Raw genomic sequence first — 19,653 nt, 5'->3', positions numbered from 1 at the left:
CAAATACCTAACCCGACCAGCTCACGTTACCGGGTCCGATAGGAGTGAAAAGTAACTTTAACTCTAGAGGTGGATGAATATCTTACTGAGGTTGTGACTGTTGTTGTCACATATTATTATCAATATGAACAGAAATGAATGAAAGTGAGCTGAAGTAGACATGTTCTGAACCTGAAATATAACTAAGTCAGTAACGTTACAAACGTTGAGAATAAATACAAAATACACTGAACCTGGTTGCTATGCTCCCTTTGTTTTGTGGTATAATTATAAACTAACTGTACATTTCTGTCTGGGAAAAAGCAGCATCTAGCTAAAGGGGAGAACAATGTATGTGGTATATTACATTATTCAGTAATATCTTTAGGTAAATTAGATCGTATCCATGCAAGAAAGAATAAAAAATATGTGCATACAAGTTGGGTGTTTGCTGAAGCTTATTTTGCTGCTGTTGTTTTTATTGAATGTATTGATTGATTTTCTATATACCACATACATCCCCTTTAGCTAGATGCTGCTGTTACTTCTAGCTAAAACTTCATGGCTTAACCATTTGAATTTCATTTGACTAAAAGAAAAATGTTTTCCCCCCGGCCTGAAATATATCATGCCTCGGAGGTGAAGCATATCTTCATTAACTGAACTAGATAGGAAGTAGATTACCATCTCTATCTGCATTGTATACGTTTTCTGGAGGCAGAAGGAGACACAGCTTGTGAAACAGTTTGGCCAATTGCTGATTAAATATATGAATGTGTGACATACAATTTTGCCAAAATCGACCTGTTTCTACAGGCGTCATTTTGACAACATGACAGTGGTGAGCGCAAGCACCACTCAACAACTAACCGTTTCTCTTTAAAGGCTTTTGGGGAGAACTCCAGGTAAAAGAGTTAAAGAACAGGTTGTAGACACTGGTCCACCAGGAAGGTTTGGCCAGCTGGATGTGCTCAAGCTAACAACATATTTAGCTTTTCATGCTGGCTTTATAAAGCAAGGGGACAGATCCGGCAGGGACAGTTGCAGGAGTGAGGGACCTGAAGCTCATGAGAACAACATTGCACACACAGATAAGCTATATTAGCCATATTAGGCAAAGGGAACATTGTCCCCCCCCAGCTGGACTAAGGAGAGGAAACACAACGAGGAGGGCGCTAAAAAACGGCATATTAAAGATAATGAATTGTGTAACGTTTTGTGGGGTTTTTTTCAGTTGGCCCTGCGTGAGCATGACTCACCGGACAACTCTTTTGGGGGACTGGGGGATGTGGCTGCCTCCCTTGATGGTGTGCTGGAGGAGCAATAACACATCTAGAATGTTTAAAGCTGTTATAATCACATTCATAAAGAAGAAAGAGCACAGATTTTTCGCCATTCAAGCAGATCAGAGGATGAACATGTATTAATGATCATACGTATACACAAACCCGATTCCAAAAAAGTTGGGACACTGTACAAATTGTGAATAAAAAAGAAATGCAATAGTTTACAATAAGAGGCTGGAAAATTTAAATGTACATATAAGGAACAGCTGGAGGACCAATTTGCAACTTATTAGGTCAATTGGCAACATGCTTTTGTATAAAAAAAAGAGCCTCTCAGAGTGGCAGTGTCTCTCAGAGGTAAAGATGGGCAGAGGATCACCAATTCCCCCAATGCTACGGCAAAAATAGTGGAGCAATATCAGAAAGAGTTGAAGTTATCATCATCCACAGTGCATAATATCATCCAGAGATTCTGAGAATCTGGAACAATCGCTGTGCGTGAGGGTCAAGCCGGAAAACCATACTGGATGCCAGTGATCTTCGGGCCCTTAGATGCCACTGCATCACATACAGGAATGCTACTGTTATGCAAATCACAAGATGGGCTCAGCAATACTTCCAGAAAACACTGTCGGTGAACACAATCCACCACGCCATTTGCCGTCGCTGGCTAAAACTCTCTAGGTCAAAAAAGAAGCCATATCATGACATGATCCAGAAGAGCAGGAGTTTTCTCTGGGCCAAGGCTCATCTAAAATGGAAGGTGGCAAAGTGGAAAACTATTCTGTGGTCAAACTGGGACGCCATGTCACCTGGACTAAAGAGGACAAGGAGAGGCCTGCATCTCTTACACATCTGGAAAGGCACCATCAATGCTGAAAGGTATATCCAAGTTCTAGAACAACATGTGCTCCCATCCAGACGTTGTCTCTTTCAGGGAAGACCTTGCATTTCCCAACATGACAATGCCAGACTACATAATGCATCAATTACAACATCATGGCTGCGTAGAAGGATGCGCCTACTGAAATGGCCAGCCTGCAGTCCAGATCTTTCACCCATAGGAAACATTTGGCGCATCATAAAGAGGAAGATGCAACAAAGACCTAAGACAGTTGAAAAATAAAGAATTGAAACGCATGTTAACACATGATAAAATTGCTACGTTAATGTATACTGCGTTAACGTAGCAATTTCATCATGCTAAGCTAACTGCAAATGACCTGGTGTGTGAGTGCATGAGGCAGAGTTGAAGTTAGTTCTTGTTTTATGCAGTGGACCTCTTAAGTGGACAAGCTGCAGCTGTCCCTTAGAGCGAGAGCCCTGCATCCCCAGAATAGTGTGTGTGTGTGTGGGTGTGTTCATAGTAGACAACTCAGAGGGAGTAAGTGTGTACCAAAGAGCAAAGGATGATCCAGCCATTTATCTCTTTTAATGTTAGTTACTCGTAAATCAGGGACAAGTATTTGTGTGTGTCTGTCCTTTTGTGTTACTGAGTGTGTAGGCCTGTGTTTGAAGGTTGGGGGGAATCTGGGGGCCTGGGAACTGTGTGGAAATCACATAAGGCTTCCTCTGGCTCATCTCAAGAGGCATGGGAAACAACACTGACCAAAAACAACAGGGATGGAGCAGGCTGCAGCTTGACCACCCAGCATCCTGCTGTTTGGACTGGACATCGCACAACGACTGCTGCGGAGTGTCCCCTTTGAACCAGTGGTTCTCAACTCCTCTGGTCCCGGGACCCACCATCACCCCCTAATTAATGACAAGGAAAATGTTCAACTTCTCAAATGTATTCAATGAAAAGATTTTGAACCTGAGCGATACAGAATATCACAGTATGCCTGTCAGGAATTGTCAAGCTAGTGAAGTTACTTTGTACCAGGATTCCAGTTTTATTTGCTTATTCCTGCCCTCACGGCTTGCCAGTGTGCAGATTGCCGCTCCCTTTCCCGATTTCGACCACCCGTGTCTCGATGACTCACCCTCTCCTTGCGTGAGCTTTGCTGTTGTTAAAGTGTGCCAGCCCCATTTGTTCCAAACCTAGTAAATTATGATTAGCTTTACCACCTCGGTTGTTTTTGGATTGTGTCTCGAGCATGACCCCTTTTGTACGTTTGCCTTCTAATATTTTTGTGTACCAAACGTTGCCTGTCTTTGACCTGTGAATAAATCCACCTGTGACTTTTGCATCCGTCTCCCGAGTCGTGCATTTTAGTTCTCCTGTCGCTATCCATGTCAATCGCAACACAAAATAATCAGTTTATTGATAGACCAAAACGACCAGCTAGAGAGGGATGTATTCCCCTTTACACTCAATATTTAGTTCATCTTAAGTACACAAGGTCATAACAATTCAGTATCGTCAGCCTTTTTTTAACAGACTCAACGGTGCTTTCGTGCACAAACATGAAATAAAAAGGTTCAACTGAGAAGTAGTTTAAAAAAAGACTCAAATGATGTAACTTAAGCTGAGAACAGCCTACTCACTCACTGAATCTATAAATACCACCACTGCACTTTGAGGAGCAGCTTTTATCCATCGATTAAACAAAAAAGTGCAATTTAAAAAGATTCACTTTTCTTCTGATTATCTGATTATCGATTATCAACAGGGTACTACTGAAAAGCATTATGCTTTGAGAAAATCAAGCGCACCCTATGTTTAGGGCCATCGTGGCATGTGTGGAGCGTGCTTGTGTGGGCTACACTGCGACATGCCAGGACTACAGGTTGGAAGGCAGAGAGAGGAGGCCCTTCGGCTAGGAAGCCCCCGCACTGTCCGCCAGGCATTAAGAAATGATTCTTCTGCGGATTCACTAACGGCTGGGATTGACTCCAGACCCAGACCCCCCCACCCCCCCGCAACCTTTTAAAGATAAGCTGTATAGAAAAAAGAATGGAATGTTGTAAATTTGAGTTCCAAGGCAGATGGATTAAAATCCGGATTTACTACTTTATCTGGGCTCACAAAGCACATTTCTACCCTTTTAGCCTGCAAAGAATCCGACCTGTAAAATCATATATCTCAAATAGTAAAACATGTTAAAAACAAGTACCTGCAGATGACAAGGCCGTGCAGATGCCATATGAGGGAAGTTTTTCCAACCTGGCGAATTTAGCTACTGTACTATTCACAAAGAAATGACCTAATTAGCCAGGAATTACTGGAATTAAGACTGGTCCTTGGGTCCTCTATACTTAGATCAGAATAGGAGCGAGAGAGAGCTGGAAAAAGCTCAAAGCTCATTTTAGGCCAAAACAAATGCCTCTAAAGTTAAAATAAAGTACAGACCAGCTGAGTGCTAAAACAGCTGTGCTCTTTAGTCAGTTGCAAACATAAATATCCAGTATACAATGTGATACCTACTGACATTTAAAAAAAGTAAGGGAATTCAAATAGGGAAGTGATGGTGAAGAAAGGATAGATTCAGGGTTTGTCCAGTGAGAGGACGTTCCAAAATGATGCAAGTCTCTTGTATGAACGCACCATGATCAAAAAGATAGCTGTAGCCAATCACAATGGTTCATCTATTCAAGAATGGAGGATTTCAGTTAATCACTCATCAGAGTATCTACCCTTCCATGATCGATTAATGATCAATGCAGCCCAGAGTATGACAGCTTTTCCCTGTCACCCCCCCAGCTCGTTCACATTACAAGTTGACAAGCAGCAACTCTGCGGGCAAACTAAAAACCTGTTCCAGAAGGAGCTCTGATAACTATGCTGAGTTACCAAACATGATCTCCATGAAACCATCTGTGACAGTGAACAGCTGACTACACCAGTAATGATTTAGGTGAGTCGTTGATAAGGGGGGAAATACATGCTGGCAAGTAAAGGGAGACTTGAGATAAGTGAGCCCATCGCTTCCCAACTAACTGAAATATCCCAGGGTCCCCAAAAGATGAAGCCTGCTGACGTTCACATCTACTAAGGATCAATAATAAAGATGCACTTATTGGTTTTGCTTATTCCAGTAAGAAATTGTTGAAAATATCCATGTACTTCATTGTATTTTGAGCCACGTGCAAATAAACACACAGGTTTTGTGATTTTCTTTTCATCCACTCGGGACAAAAAACCTATAAGATGCAGTGTGGAAATGTGTGGTAATTGGGTGGCCCGAGTTCTATGTAACCGTAGCTGGTGGGTTCACTTCAATGCATTCTTTCTATGGGAAAGGGAAGTGAGAACTATTTAAAGTGATTTTAATGATGAATGCCCAGGCGAGGGTCCTCTGTAACACCAGACACAACTCCGAACATGAGGTGTTGCTGCTGTGGCTTTCACAGAATAGTTACTCAGTTTTTTGCACTAATATTATTTTCACTGTTTTTTTAAATCTCCTAAAACTACTTTAGAATTATGTTCATGAGATTCCCATTGCATGTTTAACAACAACTACAACAATGTGAGCAAATATTTCCGTTCTCTTTTCAATGACAACATATTCACCTTTACTTCCGCAACGAATCACTAAGGTGGGGGGGCTATTTCTGGCTGATTTTAAAACAATCTTGGATTCATACCATGGTCAACAGTCAACAGTCAACCCATTAAGTCACTTCCAACATTTTCCCCACTCCTCGGATGCCTTCAAATAAAACGGGTAGTACTTCCTCCGCCTGTGTGAGAGCTGGTTGGGCTCAAGAGAAGCTTAATAGCCCCATTAGTGAGAGAACTAGTGTGTACATTCATGCCCTCACACACAACAGATTGTCCTGGGCCTTGAACGTTTACCACTCTCCATTTGTGAAACTATACACAAACACGGCTGACCCAGAAGTTGGCCTCTCTTATGACCAAATATGGTAGGCCACCTCTGGCTCAATAAGAAAATTAGTCAACAACTGTTACAGTACAGGGAGACGGTGGAATGCGCTAAATGCAAAACTAAAAATAGACAAACTTGTCTTGAAAAGTCCAACTTTTGTTTGAGACTGTGTTCAACGTGATTACATCACCTCAAAAGCATTTCATCAAGCCAATAGCGAGCAGATGATATCAAAAAGAGGGTATTACTGTATCAGACAACTTGTGGCTTTGTCAACTCTTCTATCATTTAGTGGGAAGATGATGTCATTTTTTATTAAAAGGAAGTGGTCGGCCCCCCCGTGGAGACACATGGTTTCAGTCTCAGGGTGAAGGAGAGAGCCATAATAGAAAGAAATGTGAAGACAGACACAAGAGGTTGTCTCTGGACAAAATGGACGCAACTTCCGTCTATTCCCAGATGCCATGGCAACAAGTTCCGTGCATTTTGTGCCTTTAAAAATAAAACAAATAAAATCATAAAAAGTGTAGGAAACGAGTAAAAGATTGAATTAGCAAAACCTGTGTGTGTGTGTGTGCGTGCGTGTGTGTGTCTACAAAACATCAAACGGCAGTGGTCTCCAATGAGCAAGAAGACTGTGTGATTTAATGCATTAGCATCTCATTAGCAGCAAGCTGCTGAGCTCTGCTGTTACATTCAAGAGGCTGAGAGCTCCTAATATACAGAAGCAGACAAACGTTTTTACTTCACTGAGAAAGTGTTTCCTAACTTTTTACTGCTACTGGAAATATATTTTTACATATATATTAATTGCAAAATTAATTAAATAATAACATAGTAGCAGTTCAAATATTTATTGTATATCTCAACTTAAATATATTTAATCAAATCAAAAGCCATGATGAGTCTGCTTGTGTATTCAAAGCTAGTGACCATGAAAGCTACAGAATATTATTAAATTAAAATACTGCGTTGTTATGAACAACACAAATGTAAAGCGAATCAAATAAAAACACGTTAGGCAGGTGGTGTGTTTTATGAAAATCAACAGTCAAGATTACCACTTTCCAGGAGGGGATTGCGTTTGATTCCCCAGAACCTCTGGGAGTAAATCTGACAAAATCACAGCTGGCGTTTTTTTTTAGCCAAAAATGAAAAGTGTTGACAAAGCCAGACCAAGTGTCGTCATGTTGTTAAGCTGTTACCTTTGTTTCAATAACCACACCAAGAGAATTATAGCTGCCACTCTTCTCAAGAATCTCTGTATAAGTCTTCTTAAGCCTAACCTTCTTTCAGTTGAAAAACTACCGAAGGTTTATAAAGCGCCCGATGGTTTATCCCTGAACAGTCCTCACGTCTCAGGTCTGCTTTCTGTCCAAGACAAACATGGAGATGCTGCCTTCTGTGTTTATACTCCATATACCCAAAACAAACTCATAGAATTATTTTAAATCATGGCAGAAGGCTTTAATGAAATAGTTCCTTAAACTGTAACTTTTATTGGTATTACTTTATTTTGCCTATTTTTTATTTTGTGTTTTTTTTCATTTTTACAGATTTTAAATCACATTTAGATGTCCTTCACTGACGTTTTTAATTTTCATTTATATATATATATATATATATATAAAAACTTCCCCATATAGAATCGATCTATGGGCTCACACTAGCTGGCCCTGTAACCCACGGCGTGTGGAAGGGGGAACATTAAATTAACATTAAAAACAACAAGAAAAAGAGGCCGCCGTGTTTGTCACGCAGGACTAGAACAGAAGGATTTCACAAGGCTAAAGTAATATGGATGTAGGGTGTAATTTGCGGGGTATTAAAACCAAGCGAAAGCGCAGAAGGAAAGCCAGAGAAAGCTGTTACGGAGCGTTGCTAATCCCTGCCGGGCAGCGGGGGGGAGACACACTCGCTCATTCGCTCATGTCGCTCACGACGAAAGAAGAACAAAAGGAAAACTGTGTTTCCGTCTTCCATCATACTTGGCGTGCCGTATACTCCTACAAGTGGCCCCCTCCTCTTATTCACTCTCCCTTCTTGCAGCAGACCAGCTGTCAAGGTTTCCCGCCCACTCATTACTGATCCTCTCTCATGTAGCTGCTCCAAGGAGCTTTGATCCTACCTCTCCTCTACTGCACGCTGGCTGGCAAACTGGAACATTACATAAAGACAATGTGGGCCCAGATTGTGTTTGTACAGTGTTTGTGTATTCAACTGCGATAGATAAAAAGGTTAATCGGTGTAATATATCAATTAGGATCATAGATGTGGCTTAAATAGAACAAACTGTACGAACAGGAAACAACTGACTACGTTTGGTATCAACCTATAAAAAGTGAAATATCCTCTATGAGCTAAGAGAAGATGTTATTTCAGCTCCTGAAGAGGTACCCTCCTCTGTCACATACTTAAAAGTGTCTCTCAATGGCTTTCAAATAAAAACTTGTTCATTCATCTATAAAAATGTGCTCTGCAAAAACTTGAAACTGTCTATAATATTAAGTAAATCCCACAGTCCTGAGAGAAAGCTACAGAACTAAGCTCAAATAATCAGGAAAGACAATTTCAAGTGTAGTGATAAATACACAAATATGAAAATGAATGATGATTATGGTGCTCACGGTAGAGACCAGACACCTGTTGGGCTGCAAGTGAAAAAAAGCCCAAGAAGAACAACCTGAAAAGTTAAACTTACGCAACCAGAGACTTATGGTGATGCATTTCATCGACTCGTATGAAGACAGACGTTCCTCACACAGTTCTGCCTCTGGGCTGAGCAAACTGCTAACGCTAATCTTAGGAAATTAGGAGACGTTGAAAGTTCTAATAATAGCTAGAAACAAGTTATTAAAAATGAATAAATCTAAGAAAATATTTAAATGTAAATTCAACAACTTCTTTTTTTAGTTGTGGTCCGTATGCAGACAACCACTACAAATGACTATAACAAAGTAAAACAAGAACAAGTAACACTGTCTTTGAGATAGGTGAAAATATTTATTAATAATACAGTGAAACAAAGGTTGTCTCTAACCTTGGTTTCAATGATAGCTCTCGGAAAGAAATTGGAAAACGTTCATGAAATCTTTTCAAAAGATAACCATCAGGGCATCTGTAGTGCACAAAGACATTTCTTTCCTTTCCTTTATTGATAATCTATTCACAAATCTTCATGCATTGTGCTTACTGCTGCTCTGTCCGTACCTGTACAGCAGGATTTAGAACTGGAGTCATCTGTTCAACCTAAACATGTCAAAGGTCCTCAGTGAATGTTTACCCATGAAAAAAACATGAAACAACCCACGTGCGATTCTACATCCCTTAAAAAACACCCACGATCCCCCGCCCCCTTCTGACAATGTGCGTGTGTCTACATGTAACTGGTTGGTATTGGAGTGTGTGGGTGCTAAGGTGCACTTCAGATAAAAAAATGAAGTAATTGTTCGAGAAAGAAGAAAATAGTACAATATGCACATTCTTTTTAAATTACGTGGCAAGTTTGTTGCATTTTAGTTTAGTTTTTTCACCGCTCAAAGACTGATGCAATGTGTCCACTGCGATATTAATATAGTGGGTTGATGATGCTTGTGTCAGACTATTGGGGGCGGCACACAGCGCAGCATGATTTTACATTTTAAACATTGCAATCGGTTTTGTATTGCATCATAGTGTGATACATCGTACGTATGGTATCTGAAGGGGCTTTTGTCAGAACACAGCCGTATTATTTCTCTGCTTAGTCCCACTTCCCAGATATGTGTGCATTCTGTTTCTTGGTCTATGTACGGCATGGAGACCCACTAGCCTCAGAGTGATACTGAGCAGCTGTTTTAGAAGATAAAACACACACATCCAATGTTAGCAATGGAAACAAGGGAAAACAAGCACAGTTGACTTTACTCTGCCAAATATCGTATGTCATGGAGAAAAATATCAAAGTGCATTTCATACAGAGAGATTGTTTATCAGCTACATTTTCATCTTTTAATGTGAAACCTGCAGTGTGCCATGCTGTATACATACGCCTGAAGACACATATGGACATGCAGAGGTCCCTGAGAGAAGCAAACAGGTGCTGCCCATATACCTGGATGCACCATGGTACGTTGCTCACTGCAGTGGGTCGATGTGCCACACTGACTTGGAGAACCTGGGTGATGTTCACACAAGATACTTTCCATTTGCTTTGACCTCTGACTATTTACAAAGAGTATCTTTGAGTTACTGAGGCCTGCTTACTGGCTCACAGATCACTGATTGTGAATATAGCATCTGTTGTCATTAGTTAAACGTGTTCAAATAAATATGAAAGAAAATGACCTTGAGCTGGAAGTTTTTGCTTCTGTGCTTGGTGAACCTGGTCCAAGATGTGACTTCTACGTACATTATTTAGATCAGAACTATATCTGACTTTCATTTCATCAAATCTGCAATAAAAGTCTTTTTTGGGACATTTGGAGGCAGTACAAACGAGCTGTAAACATGACGCAGACATATAAGCTGATATGACGAAGGCGAACAGTTGCTTCTAAACAAGGGTCTTGTTGTGTGTGTATGTGTGTGTGTGTATGTTTGGTGTTTGACGTACGTCCGACATTCCCTCTCTCTTTAGCCGTGTTTAGCTTTCCACAAAGTTCTGGAACATATCGGACTCTTTATCTGCTAAACAGTGACGGTTGTAGGAATTCTTCACTGGGGTGGCCCAGCAGTTTTTTGCCCTGAAAAGCTGCTTGCTGCTCAAGTGCTTGCACATGTTTGTGTTGTTTTGCAGAGGGAGTTTTGTTCCTTTAAAGGCAAAGCATCAATGCATCGACCATGCTGCACCTAAATGCTTCTGATGGGTATATTAATGGCATGCTGTCCATCAGTGGTCTCTAAGGACCCCCCTTCCCTCTTGGTTGTGAAAATAATTCAGTAAAGGAATGCAATCATGGCATCAGCATTGTAGGAGTAGCATTTAGGTTTATATTAATGTATTTAAATACCTAACTTGTGTTGTTTTGTTTGTGTTGAAAAGCAAAGTGTGCCCCCTACAGTTGAGGCAGGCGCACCTATAAGTTGGTGGACATGGCGCTTAGTTGGAGGAGAAACAGGTTACAGCAGATACCGTCTTTGACCTCGGCCCTGTGACGGTGCGTGATGGTGATTCAGCGCTGCAAAAACTAAAGGACATTTTAACAATTGCATCTCATTATTCTTTCACATTTGTATAACAATACATACAAAGCAGCAAGTACACAGCAAACTTCTTCTGGTTTTCTACTTTGAGGCAAGGCTGCGAGTCAGAGTAACTGGACCCAATCCCCCAACGTGGTTAAAAACAATAGGACACTAAATAGGGGCCAAAGGAAATGTATGCTTTTTACAATTGGTTGGACCCTTGCACCCTTTTTTGGCATCTCTGTTAGGAGTTTGGTCTGCTCCTGGGCTGACAAACCCAACGTACCAACTGGGGCTAATATACCGGAGTTTGTTTGAACCGAACCAAACATGTTAGGTGTGAAAACTCCTCAAATTTCTCATGGTCATCAGTTTATGGTCCATTTTCTGAGGAAGACGGGTGTGATGTGCTCAAAGAATTGAGTTTACTCCCCTTTAAACGAACCACCTCATCCACTTTCTCATGGTGTTTGTGTTCAGCAGTGCACATGGTGTTATTTTTGACTTGAATTTAAAATAAACAATGCTTGACAATGTCCCACTGGAGAGATAAACTCAAACCTTGACTGGTTCACGTACACCGCGTGGCTAACAGCCCAATGAGCGCACAGAAATGTGGCTTTATTTAGCATCAGGCCCTGAGGGCCACCATTGTTAGACACTTACTCTCTGTCTGTCCATCTGACATCCGCTGAGGGAAGTCATGCCAGACAGACACAGACACACAGTTAAAACCACCATCTGGAGTGTACAGCTAACATATGAATAAGAGGCTGCAGTGTCATGGTCAACTGTAAGAAGATGATTGTGTAAAATCAACATCTCTAAACCACTTGGATCATAAAACTCAACAGAGCAGCGATTCTACTGTGTGCATAAATCCGTAGAGCTATTAGGAGGCTTAACTTCACGGTCCAAACCATTCATTTGCCCTATGATGAGAATGTAACTGCCAACAGGCTACAACCGTAAACTGTTGTGTCATCCCACAAAGACAAAGGCGGTGACGGAGGTGCAGAGGGACCGGCCGATGGGGGAATGTTAGAGTGCATGTGTGGACGTTATTTTATTTCGCTGAATGTGTCCTCCTCACTCAGTCGTGAATGGGCTGCAGGCTCGCTGTGACTCACCAGACATGCTGGGCCCGCTATCGTGGATCCTTACACAACACCAGGAGTAACTAACAATCCCAACCTAATCGGTCATAACTTCCATCTCAACCTCCTCACTGATAAAGCTTCACAATGTGCGTGTTCGTTTGATAGGACAATAAACAAAGTGAAGCAGTAATCACCTTTATACTGTTGTTTGTATGGTAGTTCTTTGTTTTAGTTCATTTAAGTTAATACTACTCTATTTTCTGTATATACTGTGCAATTTTATATCTCAAAACATTTACATTACATTTTACACACACACACATATATATATATATATGAGAGATAATGACTTACTGTCCATGTCTAATTCAAAATTCCAATTCATAATTTTATCCTATTAGACATCTGTTTAATATTGTCACAATTGGCTTGGTGAAAGCCAAAAACTAGTTTTGAGAGGTCCAACCATGAGTCCATGTTTGTGTCAGGTGTAATACATTCCATTGGTCCATGGCCTAAACTACCAAAATCTTTTGCACCAATTCCCTTCAAGCATAGCGGAGATATCGGGTTATAGGGGTCTAGGAATGATAATTAAGGGTTTACTGAAATGTCAACGACAAAAAAAGACTAAAAAATGTATTGATCAGAGGTGGAAAGATGGCTTTTCAAGGTTCAATCCTTGGGCACGAAGTATGTGAGAAGGAAAATAAACTGCAGTTGTGTTCAAGCTACTTGGGTGGATGAGATAAGAGTAATGTCAAAATGATCAAAACCAAACAAGAGCAAAACCTTTTTGAAGCCGATTTTCAAATTGACATTTGCGACAGGTGGCAGAAAGGAACCGTGTGGTTAATATTGTTCCTTGGTCATGTGAGGATATAAAAGGTTTGATAAGAGACTCATTAGCAGCTTCCACAAATGGAGCTGTCGTACTGACGTAGGATAAAAAATGTGGCGTCTGCAGCCCAGAGTTGTACACTGTACATCTGATCACATCTATTCTGAGATGATGAAAAGCAGCGTTTTAAACAAGGAGGTAGTGAGGGAGTCAGGATTGTCACAGTCTAGCATTGAAGGAGAAAGCTTCCCAATGTACATCTGAGACCATGGGGTTGACAGAGCTTTTACCAACAAATGTACTAAATCACCTATGTAAGATGCATTCACAGCGATGGCTCTCCAAATGTACGCATCTGTTTTTCTGATTCAAAGGTGGAATTCTAACTGCTGATGTCTGGCGTTCACACTCTGATGCTTGTATTTGGTATCTCATTACTTCAGACATTTCTTCTTTTCCTAATATATGAAGCACACAAATTGCCTTGTTGTTGAAATGTGCCTTACAAATGAACTTGCAATGCCTATGTTGCACGCATGCATGCACTCACACTCCTTCCAGGAGTACCAACCTCTTCAATCGCTGGAGTTCCTTCACTCAACAGGTGGAGCAAGTCCCTCCGTGTAGAATATGGGTTCACAACGTCCTTCCTTGTCCACCAATGAGATGAAAAGCACCTGTAGACAGATGGAAGGAGAAACATTTGTAAAATTCAGTTTTAGTACCACATCTGAAGTCACAGATGCACATGTATTATATGTGCTGTAGTGCACGTCCAGAAGGGTTGTGTCCTGCATGGGTCAGGGTCCATGACCTGCACACCCAGCAGAAGCTTGAGCTCCCAGTTCATAGGCGTCAGAGGAAACACTAGCTGAAGCTCGAGCTTGGATAACGTTACTGTCCGACAGCCTCTGTTTACACGCACCATGAAAGCTGCTCACACACACACACACACCAACTGAGGGAATTTGTTACTGGTGGGGAAATTACAACTACACTAATTTATCACAGAGATTATAAAACAGAAGATTCCAAACTCATTCTGCACCGCATCGCTAGATCGTCATCTGAGTTTGCAATAACCCTACGGGTGCACAATCAATCAAAATTGTATCAAATTCGCAATATGGGCTGTTTTCAGAATCGCAGGATGTAATACTCCTGAAATGCGAAATGTGTGTCAATATTTTAAATGTAATATTATGGTGCTGCAGAGATGTACTGGCCTACACACCAAGTTCTACAGACTTTTGTTTAGTCCACGCAAATAAACCCATAGTCCTTGAAATCAATTTTTCAATGAAAATGAGAAGAAATGTAACTATGATGCTTCCCTCTAATATTACAAATCATATGGTTTATGACAACTGAACTGTCAGTCGGATGTTGGCGGAGCAAGGAGAAAGTGACCGTATGTCAAACTTTAGAGATAGTTGTAATTTTTTTCCAGCACAACAGCAAAGTGGGATACTTTATGTCACAACAGCCACAGTGACTAACTATGTGACCCAAAAGCAAGGCATTAGTTCAGAATAATGCAGGACAGTGAGCTGGTTAATCCAGGAGTTCATTTGACAAAGCTGTTAACACAGACGCTAGTCTACTCTGTATCTTATACACTCAACCGATTAACTGAGGATTACACTTTTAAGTAAACGTTTGTGTTGTTAAACAGAGATATTCCTCTGTGAGAGCGTCATCTCAACCCCTTAAGAAAAACATGATGATGATAAAATAAGTGTATCTAATATTGTTTATTTCTGGTTTTGAAGGAATGAGTTTAAAAAAAAAACGAGCAACACAAAATAACTGAGCATTATTCAGCTTAGTTTAACAAACGGGTTAGCTGGACTGAAAAAAAGAGGAGCTTTATTCCTCCATCATAATCCCTCCATTATCTGGAACCGTTTATCCTATTCAGGCGGGTAGGGGGCTGGAGCCAACCCCAGCTGACATCAGATGGGACAGGGCACATCCTGGACAGGTCTCCAGGCTATCACAGAGCTGACCCCACCATCATAATCCCCCCATGGAAGAATCTGACCAGATGCACCACTAAGTCCCGGGTCCCTACTGTCGGCCTGCTGCAGCTGTCAGGGACACGGCGCTGCCTGATGATATGTGCCCCAGATGTTGGCACATCTGGCTCCCTGTGCATGTGATAAGCTGGTGAAAAAGCAGCCATTGGTCGGAGATGGGGTTGTACTGCTGACTTCTTGTCATTGATCTCCATCATAAAAACACCCCCAACACACACAATTTCACACTTATTTTACGTATCAGACATGTTATCACACAACTATCAAGGAAAATTTATAAACGGAACCAGAGCATGTTCAAGCCAATACTATGCTCAGTAAATTATCAAAGCAATTTTGAAACAACACGTAGACTAATGTTCCCAGCGGACAAAGGGGATTTACTGACCGTCACTTCCATCAATCAGAGGTGTTGCCATTAATTAGAGTTGGTTTTACGTAAAACAAACGATTACTCAACTCATTGACTAGTTGGCAGATGGAAATTAATAAACCATAAACCAGACATTTTTTGAGTGAAAAAGACAAACATTTTCAAGTTCAAACATCTTAAAAGTGAAGACTGCTATTAATCCTGCAACTTGTCTCGCATCATAGTAAACTGAATAAGTTTGTCATTGTGGCCCCTTTGAGCATCTAAATAATTAAATATTTCTGGATGTTTGATAGGACTAATGAATTGAGGAAAGGACTAAACAGATTCCTTGTTAATAAAAATACTGATGCTGTATCTCAAATGCTGAAATTCTATTTAAAATACTTAACTAACCACTTAATATTTTAGTACCTAATACTTAGTTTTAGTCAAAATGCAATAAATAATGAAAATCTTGATCTTTTACTTCTTTTGTGACAAAGTTACATTAGAAGTGGGGCATTTTAGAGTTGCTCTCTGGTGGACAAACAATATAACAATCTCTGTAATGCAGTAATCTGCTAAATCTGTGGAAGAGATTTATTTACCCAGACTGCACTTCAGCTGACATGTGACTAAAAGGAGTTCATGGTCCTGATGCAAAATGATGATCGCTTACCTGCTTGAAGTTAGAACATGAGGCAAAGAGAATTTGGTTTTTAATCTCCCAGAAGTCACTCGTGATTCTGACAAAAATCCACAGGCATTTCGTTGTGTGGTCTTTGGCTCCTGAGAAGCATGTTTCTGCTATTCATATGAAAATGAATGAATAATAATATTATTACCTCACCTGCTCTGAACTCTGCCCGAGGCACAGGGAACAAGTCGCGTGCTGAACAGGTTTTGTTGCCTTAGTTTGTATCCCCCCAGAGGCCAACCTGCGGAAACGTTAAGCACATTAGTACATACCCAACAATAACAGCGTAATACATGTTGCTCAAAAGTGTCACGTGGCAACACGGGCGGAACAGCCGCGGGCAGAACGCCGGGGACCCGGTGGCATCATCGCGTCGCGCGAGACAGAAGAGGGTTCGTGACGTCACGACCCTATCCTCGACTAGCATAGCAAGCTAAAGTGCATCGGTTTGTAAGGACGTGTCAAGGCAATGCGACACGCAGCATGCCGAGGGTAGTAACAACTTGCGAAATGAAAGAGGCGGCGTTAGCTAGTTAATCTTCTTGACATGCTAGCATACGTGGACGAATCATTTACAAGGTTTCATTTAAACAAGATAATGAAGATGTAGCTACTGACACATGAGAGACGTAAACGGTTATCCAAGTAAGCGTCTGTAAGAGCCACACACACAAGCCAGAAGAGCCATGAAACGTGCTAACCTGTGTCACCGAATGTATCCCCTTCTTCATCAGCCGGTAACAAGGTAAACTGCAGAGCGACTCTCGGAAACACATGGATCTCCAACAAGTGTCAGAGATTGAGCAAATCAAAGATAGTAGAAAGTGAGGGTGTGCGGCGTGAGACAGAAACTGGCTCATTTTCTGGCACTGCGAAGATTTCTCTCACAGCGCATACACTGCTGGATAAGACAACACGTTTGCCACCAGATCTTTTTTTAAATGGAAGGTTGGTTGGTTGTGGTGGTAAAACTGACATTTTAGTTGATTGATAATCTTGTGTGAAATCCACGAATGCGTACATTTGGGGTATCAGGAAAGAGTGGAGTGAGATCTCTGTCTTGATCTCTCTGCCACCGCGAGCATAATCACATTACAGTTAATGGGATTCTGCCGCCATCTAGCGGACAACTAGGGAACGTTTGCCTTTAGTGATTTAATTCATATTCACTAAATTTATGTTGACAGCGAGCGTCTGGTGGCCCGGCCGGGCATAGCCCGAAGGAGTGACGCGGCAACCCAGGAATCTAATGCCCATTGGCTCACCACTTGTGGAGGAAACCAATAGGGTTGGGTGCGCTGCTACAAGGGTGACAGTAGTCGGTCTAGACGGAGCACACCTGGGCGGAAGATGCTGGCTCTGGGGATGTGGAATGTAACCTCTCTGGGGGGGAAGGAGCCGGAGCTTGTGCGAGAGGTGGAGCGTTATCAGTTGGATCTGGTGGGGCTTACCTCTACGCACAGCCTTGGCTCTGGAACCACACTCCTGGATTGTGGATGGACTCTATTCTACTCTGTCGTGGCCCATGGTGTGAGGCGCCAGGCGTGTGTGGGGATACTCACAAGTCCCCGGCTGAGTGCTGCTACATTGGAGTTTACCCCGGTGGACAAAACGGTCGCCTCCCTACGCCTTCGGGTGGTGGGGGAGAAAACTCTGACTGTTGTCTGTGCATATGCACCAAACAGCAGCTCAGAGTATTCAGCCTTTTTGGAGACCCTGAATGGAGTCCTCCATGGGGCTCCAGTAGGGGACTCCATAGTCCTACTGGGAGACTTCAATGCGCACGTGGGTGACAATGGAGATAACTGGAATAGTGTGATTGGGAGAAATGGCCTCCCTGATCTGAACCCGAGCAGTCGTTTGTTATTGGACTTCTGTGCCAGTCACGGATTGTCCATAATGAACACCATGTTTGAAAATAAGGATGTTCATAAGTGTACGTGGTACCAGAGCACCCTAGGCAAAAGATCAATGATTGATTTTATAATCGTATCGTCTGATCTGAGGCCGCATGTTCTGGAGCAGAGCTGTCAACTGATCACCATCTGGTGGTGAGCTGGGTCAGAGGATGGGGGAAGACTCAGGACCGACCCGGAAAACCCAAGCGTCTAGGTTAACTCGGAACGTCTGGAGGAGGGCCCGGTTCAAAAGATTTTCAACTTACACCTCCAGCTGAATGTGATTATGCTCACGGTGGCAGAGAGATCAAAACATTGAACCAGAGTGGTGTATGTTCAAAACTTCCACTGCTGAAGCTGCGGAAGTGAGTTTTGGCCTCAAGGTCCAACTGAAGAAGGAGGCCTTCTGGGTTATGCTATCTGGTGGAACTCCGGAGGCAGTTGCAGTGTACAACAGCCTCGAAGGGCAGCAGCCTTTGCCGTGATGGAGGCAAAGCAGCGAGTGTTGGAGGAGTTCGGGGGAACTATGGAGAAGAACTTTCTGTCGGCACAAAAGTGCTTCTGGGAGACCCTGTTGACCGCGACTGAGGAGGTTATCGGGCGGTGGAAGGAACATTTTGAGGAACTCCTGAAGCCGAATAATACGCCCTCTTCGGTAGAGGTGGAGCTGGAGGCGGAGGTAGGATCATTGCCAATTTGCCTGGTGGAGGTCACTGACGTAGTCAAACAACTCCGCAGTGGCATTGCCCCGGGGATTGATGAGATTCGCAATGGGTGTTGGGGGGTTGTCTTGGATGACACGCCTCTTCAACATTGCGTGGAAGTCTGGGACAGTGCCAAAAGAGTGGCAGACCGGGGTGGTGGTGCCTCTCTTCATAAAGGGGGACCAGAGAGTGTGTGCCAATTACAGTGGTGTCACACTACTCAGCCCCCCTGGTAAAGTCTACTCCAAGGTGCTGAAAAGGAGGGTTCGCCCGATAGTCGATCCAAGGATTGAAGAGGAACAATGCGGTTTTCATCCTGGTCGTGGAACGACGGACCAGCTCTTTACTCTTTCAAGAATCTTGGAGATGGCCTGGGAGTATACTCATCCAGTCTACATGTGTTTTGTGGACCAGGAGAAGGCGTATGACCGGGTCCCCCGAGAGAAAATGTGGGAGGTGCTGCGGGAGTACGGGGTGAGGCGGTCCTTACTTGGGGCCATCCAATCCCTGTACGCCCAAAGCGAGAGCTGTGTAAGTCGGAGTGGTTTCCGGTGGGGGTCGGCCTTCGCCAGGGCTGCGCCTTATCACCAATCTCGTTTGTTGTTTTCATGGATAGGATATCGAGGCGTAGTCGGGGGGAGGAGGGTCTACAGTTCGGGGGGCTGCGGATTTCATCGCTGCTTTTTGCAGACGATGTGGTCCTGATGGCATCCTCGGTCTGCGGCCTCCAACTCTCACTGGAGCGGTCAGCAGCCGAGTGTGAAGCGGTTGGGATGAGGATTAGCACCTCCAGATCTGAGGCCATGGTTC

General features: G+C 42.6%; 1 protein-coding gene across 6 annotated transcripts in view; it reads right to left on the bottom strand.

Moving 5' to 3' along the window:
• The window catches only part of LOC119197309 (neurocalcin-delta A), a 48,816-nt gene extending 31,730 nt beyond the window's left edge, over positions 1-17,086 (bottom strand). For 3 of the 6 annotated variants that reach the window (XM_037453515.2, XM_037453512.2, XM_037453514.2), the window contains exons 1-3: positions 16,943-17,086; positions 16,395-16,482; positions 13,722-13,827 (exon numbers count right to left, since the gene is read on the bottom strand). The gene's annotated coding sequence lies outside the window, so the exon portion shown is untranslated. Of the gene's footprint in view, positions 1-13,721; positions 13,828-16,223; positions 16,242-16,389; positions 16,483-16,942 lie in introns of those variants that run through there. The other 3 variants (XM_037453513.2, XM_037453518.2, XM_037453516.2) reach the window with 2 other exon arrangements.
• Positions 17,087-19,653: the final 2,567 nt, after the last annotated feature.

Source organism: Pungitius pungitius, chromosome 11 (assembly GCF_949316345.1).
Source record: "Pungitius pungitius chromosome 11, fPunPun2.1, whole genome shotgun sequence".
NCBI classification, from domain to species: Eukaryota; Metazoa; Chordata; class Actinopteri; order Perciformes; family Gasterosteidae; genus Pungitius; species Pungitius pungitius.
The sequence above is the reverse complement of the archived record's forward strand: the minus strand, read 5'-3'. Positions and strand labels throughout refer to the sequence as shown.